The sequence below is a fragment of the Palaemon carinicauda genome, chromosome 28, assembly GCF_036898095.1.
Source record: "Palaemon carinicauda isolate YSFRI2023 chromosome 28, ASM3689809v2, whole genome shotgun sequence".
NCBI classification, from domain to species: Eukaryota; Metazoa; Arthropoda; class Malacostraca; order Decapoda; family Palaemonidae; genus Palaemon; species Palaemon carinicauda.
In genome coordinates, this window is record NC_090752.1 from 61,583,654 (window position 1) to 61,591,153 (window position 7,500).

Genomic DNA, 7,500 nt, shown 5'->3' on the forward strand with positions numbered 1-7,500 from the left:
TTTCCTTCGAGCGGCCTCTTAGTTTCTATAAGCGCGGTACGCTGGATCCGCGCGGGTTAGCGCTGCACGCGGCTAGTAAATCAATACCGCTCGGAAATTTTTCCAAGTGGGCAACGTGTGAAGGCTCTCATTAATCTTCACTAATTTATAATCCACGCGGACCAAACTACGTGGAATTATCCGCTCATGTGAAGCCACCCTTACTGTCCAGGTGGGCTAAGGCTCGCTTCTCGTGAACGGATTGATGCCACACGGTTTTGTCCGCGCCGATTAGAAATCAATGAGGATTAATGAAGCCCTTCACATGCTGGATGCTCGGAAGAATTTCCGAGCGGTATTCTTCTGAGCAGTAGTGATTTACTAGCCGTGTGCACTGCTAACCTACGGGGTTCCAGCGTAGCGTCTTTTAGAAATTAGGATGCCACTCAGGGAAAATCTTCTAGTGTGAAAACATGCCGCGTAATGTGCAGAAATATTCCGTACTGCAAAAATACGCTCGTGTGAAGCGAGTCTTAGATGGTGTGGTATAGAAACAGTTGATACCTAATCCTCCTTGGGCCTAGCTTGTGTGGGTGATGGGGCATAGCCTTCATGTGCACCGTTTATCTTTTTGTGTATAATTTTTCATATGCATGTACACTCAAAGCTGAGGATGTTCACTGCACAGGTCTTATAGAGGCAAGAACCTGGATAATTTGTAATAGCAATCGACCAATCAGTTATTGTTTACTCGTTCTAAATATATAGGAAAATGTACAGTTGGACACAGGATTCTATGATACACATTGCTCCAAAGAAATGCACCCTGGCACACCCTTACTTCACAGAGAATAACCATAACCTAGTGTAGGAAGAACCAGCTGGGCTAAACACAGCAACTTGCCACCCAGAGCGAGGTTAAAAAAGTTAAAGTTGCGGGTTTTAGGTCTCCACCGAGACGATTTACATCGTTCTCCTCGGGCGACCATTAGCCAGCAAGGACTATCACTAGTCCCCTCTAACCTCCCCCCCAGGCGCCACCCTGGGAGTACCCCCGGTAGAAGGTCTCACGGTATTCCCGTCCCTGGCGGGGAGCGAACTCGGGACCTCTGAAATAGTAGTCCGCGATGCTACCAACCTTGCTATCCGGAGTACCAAGAATTCCTGTGTTCAACTGTACCTGTTAGACGCCGCCTCGAGAGTTGCTCTGAAAATTGAGTAGTTGATATATTCCTCTTGGGAATCTGCTTATGCCTTGAAATGAGGAAAATTGGGAACTTGAGGGATTTGGTTGATTAATTGGCTGATAGGGTATTATCTGACGTCTCGACTACCAGGGTCGATAATGGCAATTTAAAGGGAGACTAAGTACTGGATTCAATCAAGAACTGTCAAAACCACATGTGTCTTTTAGTAATGGAGAGAGAGAGAGAGAGAGAGAGAGAGAGAGAATGAACTATTTTTTTGTTAGACCTTTATTTATTGTAATAGACGACAACGTTGACAGAGAGAGAGAGAGAGAGAGAGAGAGAGAGAGAAAACTGTTTTTTAGTTAGACCTTTATTTATTGTAAGAGACGACAACGTAGAGAGAGAGACAGAGAGAGAGAGAGAGAGAGAGAGAGAGAGAGAGAGAGAGGAATATCTGTCTGGCGTTGAAATATGATGAAAAGATAAGTTGTTGAGATGGCTAGAGGAAATTACAAAAAAAAAAAAAATCTATTTTGTAATATGAAATTTATTTGCTAGTATACATGTATACCGCATGTGTATCATACACGCTTATACAGTGTAATTCTATTATTTTTTTTTTATATATCTCGTTCTCTCCCACACTGATAGAGCGACCTGTGTAAGCTTGCCATCGCATGTTTTAATTTGAATTTTTGTTCGCAATTCCTTGTATATAAGCTCGTTTTCTGTTGGATAAACTTTATTTGTATTCACCTCGCCTCTCTGCTAGCACCTAACAACCACTTCTTGAACATGGAATACTCTAATGGTCATATTTGTTACAAAACTCCTAGGAGAACGACACTCCAAAGTCAAACCATTGTTCTCTGATCTTAGGTAGTGCCATAGCCTCTGTACCAAAGTCTTCCACTGTCTTGGGTTAGAGTTCTCTAGCTTGAGGGTACACTCGGGCAGACTATTCTATCTTATTTTTCTTCCTCTTGTTTTGTTTAAGTTTTTATAGCTAATATAGGAGATATTTATTCAAATGTTACTGTTCTTAAAATATTTAATTTTTCCTTGTTTCCTTTCCTCACTGGGCTATTTTCCCTATTGGAACCCCTGGACTTATAGCATCCTGTATTTCAAACTAAGGTTGTAGCTTAGCAAGTAATAATAATAGTAATAATATAATAATAATGATAATAATAATAATGATTTTATAATAAGAAATAATAATAAATAATAAATAATAATAATTGATATAAATAAATGATAAATAAATAATAATTAAATGATAATAATAAATGATAATTAAATGATAATAAATCATAATAAATAATAAATAATAGATAAATAATAATAGAATGTTTTAATTTACAGTAATATTCTTAGAGGATTTAAGCCAAGTCATCCTTGACCTTTGGCAATTGTTCAGAGAGAACACGCCCTGTCTGGTGTTATTTTTATCCATCTAACTCGTTTATTCGATAAAAGAATTAACTTTTAAATAAATTCTTGGAATTGTATTTTTTACTCTTTTCCGTAAGTGAAACTCGAAGCTATGTTGCTTAGGTAAATGTTTAACAAGAAAAACTACAGATTACTCTCTCTCTCTCTCTCTCTCTCTCTCTCTCTCTCTCTCTCTCTCTCTTTGTCTGATTTCTTATATGTCTACTCACTCATCGCATCACAATTAGATAAATTGTCTCATTCAAATTTAACAAATTCTTAAATTTCCCCCAGGACCCATCGGTAAAAACCCTTAATTTCAATTAACTATAAATTAAAATCGCTCTCTAGTTTCGCTCTTGTGTATTTAGTACGTGAGTATTACGTCAATAATCATATATAACTATTATTACTATCTAAGCGACAACCCTATTTGGAAAAGCAGGATGCTATAGGCCCAGGGGCCCTAACAGGAAAAGTAGCCCAGTAAAGAAATGAAACATGGAAAAATTTGATATTTTAAGAACAGTAACAACAATAAAATAAATATATCTTTTTTAAACTATAAAAACCTAAACAAAACAATAAGAAGAGAAGTTAGGTAGAATAGTGTGTTCGAGTGTTCCCTCAAGCAAGAGAACTATATGCCAAGACAGTGGAAGACCATGGTACAGAGGCTATAGTACTACCCAAGACAAGAGAACAATAGTTTAATTTAGGAGTGTCCTTCTCCTAGAAGAGCTACTTACCATAGCTAAAGAGTCTCTTCTACCCTTACCAAGAGGAGAGTAGCCACTTGAATATCTGTTTCATGTCCGCAAATTTATATTTCCGTTACTTTGTCAAACGTAGATTGTACCGTGAAATTGAAATGATAAATTGCATGGATTATTTATGGCTTCATAAATCCCAAACCTTATTTGTTTCTAACTATACTCTGTATATGGTAGACCATGGTAAAATTGTAGTATCTACAATTAAATGATCTTTAAGTAAGGGCAAACGGATGAATAAATCATGAGAGATCAGCGAGACAAGGTATTTCATGTTCAACGTTCCCCACCGAAGACATTTGTGTTGAACTTTGGGATAGTTCGAGTGATCTGTCAATCGAGGAATCTTAAGGAAATGTCAGCCTAGATTAGGAGTCATTTCGTATGCAGACGCTCTTCTTCGCTACTTGCTTATGTAGATTTCTGTCTTAGTCTTGACTCTAATACATCATCACCATGAAAGAGGAATGAGTATTTTAATGGGTTCTTTTTAAAAGATCAGGAAAATTCTTTATACGTATTTATTGATTTGAAGTTTCTTTTGTTCGAAGATGCATTTTATAAAGAATTGATGCACAGCAAAAGACGAATTACGCTCTACAATTCTCATCATTGAGGGTGCAATATATTATTCCTTTCACATTCCTTCTATATCTGGCGATCTGCCGGATTGGGGTTCGAGTCCATCTCAGGCTCAGTAGTTTCTTGCTGTCTCTGCAACCTCACCATCATTGTGAGCTAAGGATGGAGGGGTTGGTGAAGCTTATAGGTCTACCTGCTGAGTCATGGGCAGTCATTGCCTGGCTTACCCTGGTCCCAGCTTGGGTGGTTAGGGGCCACTGATTATTTTTTTGGTCAGTCTCTGGGGGATTGTCACTTTCCCTTACCTCTGCCATTCATGGCGATCATTAAAACTTTAAAATTATCTTTTTTTTTTTATTTACCAGAAGGAGAATTATAATGATAATGTTTATAAATTTCTGAGTAATTTAATTGGTTATTAATTTCCCTTATAATTTCAATTTTCTCAATTTTAAAACTTAGGAAAGACTAACTCAATGTATCATAATCGATATACATGGAGACATACAGAATTGTTCAAATACAGGAAACGATTATACTGATTGATTTAATGTCCGATTTAAATGGAGTGCACCCATCTTGTTGTGACCTCGCCAAGATATCGAACTTGTTTTCATTATTGACAGGCGATATGTTACTAATCGCACCTCCAGGTTTGATAGAATTATAATCGTAGTCAATATTTTAATTTTTTTTTTCAAGTTATTCCCAAAACTCTAGAAATTACTCGAATGGTTTTTTCGTTATTCACAAAATTCTAGAATCAAAATATATTGTAAGATTGAGTTAACTTTACTTTGATTAATAAATAAGAATGATTTGATTTATAAAAAATGGAAGAATAAAACTATTTGACTCCAAATACCATGTGAAGAGTTAGTCAATATTTCAATTACTTTGGTGTTCATTTATAAATAAGAATTATTTGAAAGAATTATAAAATAGGATAAAACTACTTGAATCCAAATAACATGTGAAAAGTAAGTTAGTCTATATTTTAATTCCTTTGGTGTTTTTTAAAGTTCTTTCCAAACTAGAACCAAACTGGATTGTAAGAATTAACAATATATAAACAAAAAACATTTTTAAAAACTTATAAAAATTGAATAAAAGAAAAAGAGTCAAACAAACGTGCAAAAAAATAAGACTCCTTCAAAAAAGCTTTGATCCCGGCCGTAGGAGTCCATTACAAGGGCGTAGAAGTCCATTACAAATGCAAGACTTTTAGGATAAGCAGCAGATGGATCCTTAAAGAAGGAGCGTGGGATCCCAAGGGAGCCTTTAGACACGGACCCTAAAAAAGAGGTTATGTTTCTTAGGCCAGGTCAGCGAAATATCACCCCCAAAAATTCGCTGCTGAGTCTCCCGAGAACATCTGAATTCATTTACAGTTTACGACCTTCGCTTCGCTCCTCGCCTAGTTATACTGCAATTTACTTGATCTTTATCTTTATGTGGATGTGTTTACTTATAGGATATATATATATATATATATATAATGTATATACTGTATATATATATACAATATATACTGTATATATATATATATATATATATACTGTATATATATATACATATATATACTGTATATACTGTATATGTATGTATGTATATATATATATATATATATACGGTGTAGATATATATATATATATATATATCACACATACACACACATACTTCCTTCAGAATGTGGAGATCTTAACGTAGTGAAAGTGCTTGCGTATCACTATGATTAGAAAAGCTGTATTAGGCATGGTCACCCATACTAGGTTGGTTTGCTAAATGACCAGCACATGTATGAGGCCCTTGTCCTGTTGCGGGTAGAAACGGTGACATTTGTTGTTATATATATATATATATATATATATACATACATACAAAGGAATATACACACAGAGGAATAGTATAAATGTTAACTACAAATATATTTTATCGATATAATTTCTAAACTGCTTCTTTATAGTATACAAGTGTATGCGACCCGTCAGAAATTGCGGCAATATATTTAGATAGGTATGTACACGCACACGCACACCCTCTAACCAGGGTATGATTACTCACTCTCCCTCTCCTCAGGGAACGGGCCGGAATATTTTTTAAACCTATATATACATTCACACTTGGTCTTTATTATGTAGGTAAGATTCATACCATCTTGCTATTCCTTTATTTCATCTATTAAATTGACGATAGCCTACGAATAATCTATCTTGTTCATATAGGTTGTAGGTTGGCCAGGGCACCTAGCCACCCGTTGAGATACTACCACTAGAGAGTTATGAGGGTGCGGTGTAGGCCAGACAGTACTACATTGGATCCATCTCTCTGGTTACGGATCATTTCCCCTTTGCCTACACACACACCGAAAATCTGGCCTTTTCTTTACATATTCTCCTCTGTTCTCATACACCTGACAACACTGAGATTACCAAACAATTCTTCACCCAAGGGGTTAACTAGTGCACTGTAATTGTTCAGTAGCCATTTTCCTCTTGGCAAGGGTAGAAAAGACTCTCTAGCTATGGCAAGCAGTTCTTCTAGGAGAAGGACACTACAAAATCAAACCATTGTTCTCTAGTCTTGGGTAGTGCTATAGCTTCTGTACCATGGTCTTCCACTGTCTTGGAATATGAGTTCTTCTGCACACTATTCTATATTATTTTTCTTCCTCTTGTTTTGTTTAAATTTTTACATTTTATATAGGAAATATTTATTTTAATGCTGTTCCTGTTCTTGAAACATTTTATTTTTCGTTGTTTCCTTTCCTCACTGAGCTGTTTTGCCTGTTGGAGGCCTGGGGCTTACAGCATCTTGCTTTTCCAACTAGAGTTGTAGCCTAGCAATTAATAATAATAATAATAATAATGATAATGATGATGATGATGATGATAATGTGATACAAATATTTGCAAAGATGTTGTATTGGCATAGAGTTTTCTAACCTCGATTTTAATTGTATATATTTTAGTTAAAATTTCAATAATTTCATACTGACCCTTAGTAGTCACAGAGATTCTGGGCAAAATAAGTTTCACCCCCTGATGACGTCATACCCAATCATGTCTTCCACGTTAATAGCGGTCAAAACACATTATAAGTTAGTATACGCTGATATTTGCAAGGGGATATATTGTGACCGCTGCTAACGTGGCAGGTAATGTGATTGGCTGTGACGTCATCAGGGGGGCGTGGCTTATTTCGCCCGGAATCTTTACTATAACTTAAATTCACGTTTATATAGAGCAAGAATCGTCACTGGACTAATCGTACCTTTAGTACAAGTCAGACATGACACATAAAATTTGACCAATTTTCTTATCTCTCTCCATTTTTGGGATTCGCCTCTCTCTCTCTCTCTCTCTCTCTCTCTCTCTCTCTCTCTCTCTCAATTTTTGTTTTGTTATTGATCATATTTTAATATACAGTAGATATCCCTCTTATACAATAAAGAGAAAGTCTTTCTCTCTCTCTCTCTCTCTCTCTCTCTCTCTCTCTCTCTCGCTCTCTCTCTCTCTCTCTCATTCGGTGTGAACCATACA

The 7,500-nt window shown here is 36.3% G+C and overlaps 1 protein-coding gene across 1 annotated transcript in view; it reads right to left on the reverse strand.

Annotated features, from left to right (window-relative positions):
* LOC137621846 (neurotrimin-like) overlaps positions 1 to 7,500 on the reverse strand; it is a 63,874-nt gene that overhangs the window by 55,466 nt on the left and 908 nt on the right. The gene's annotated exons all lie outside the window — the stretch shown is intronic.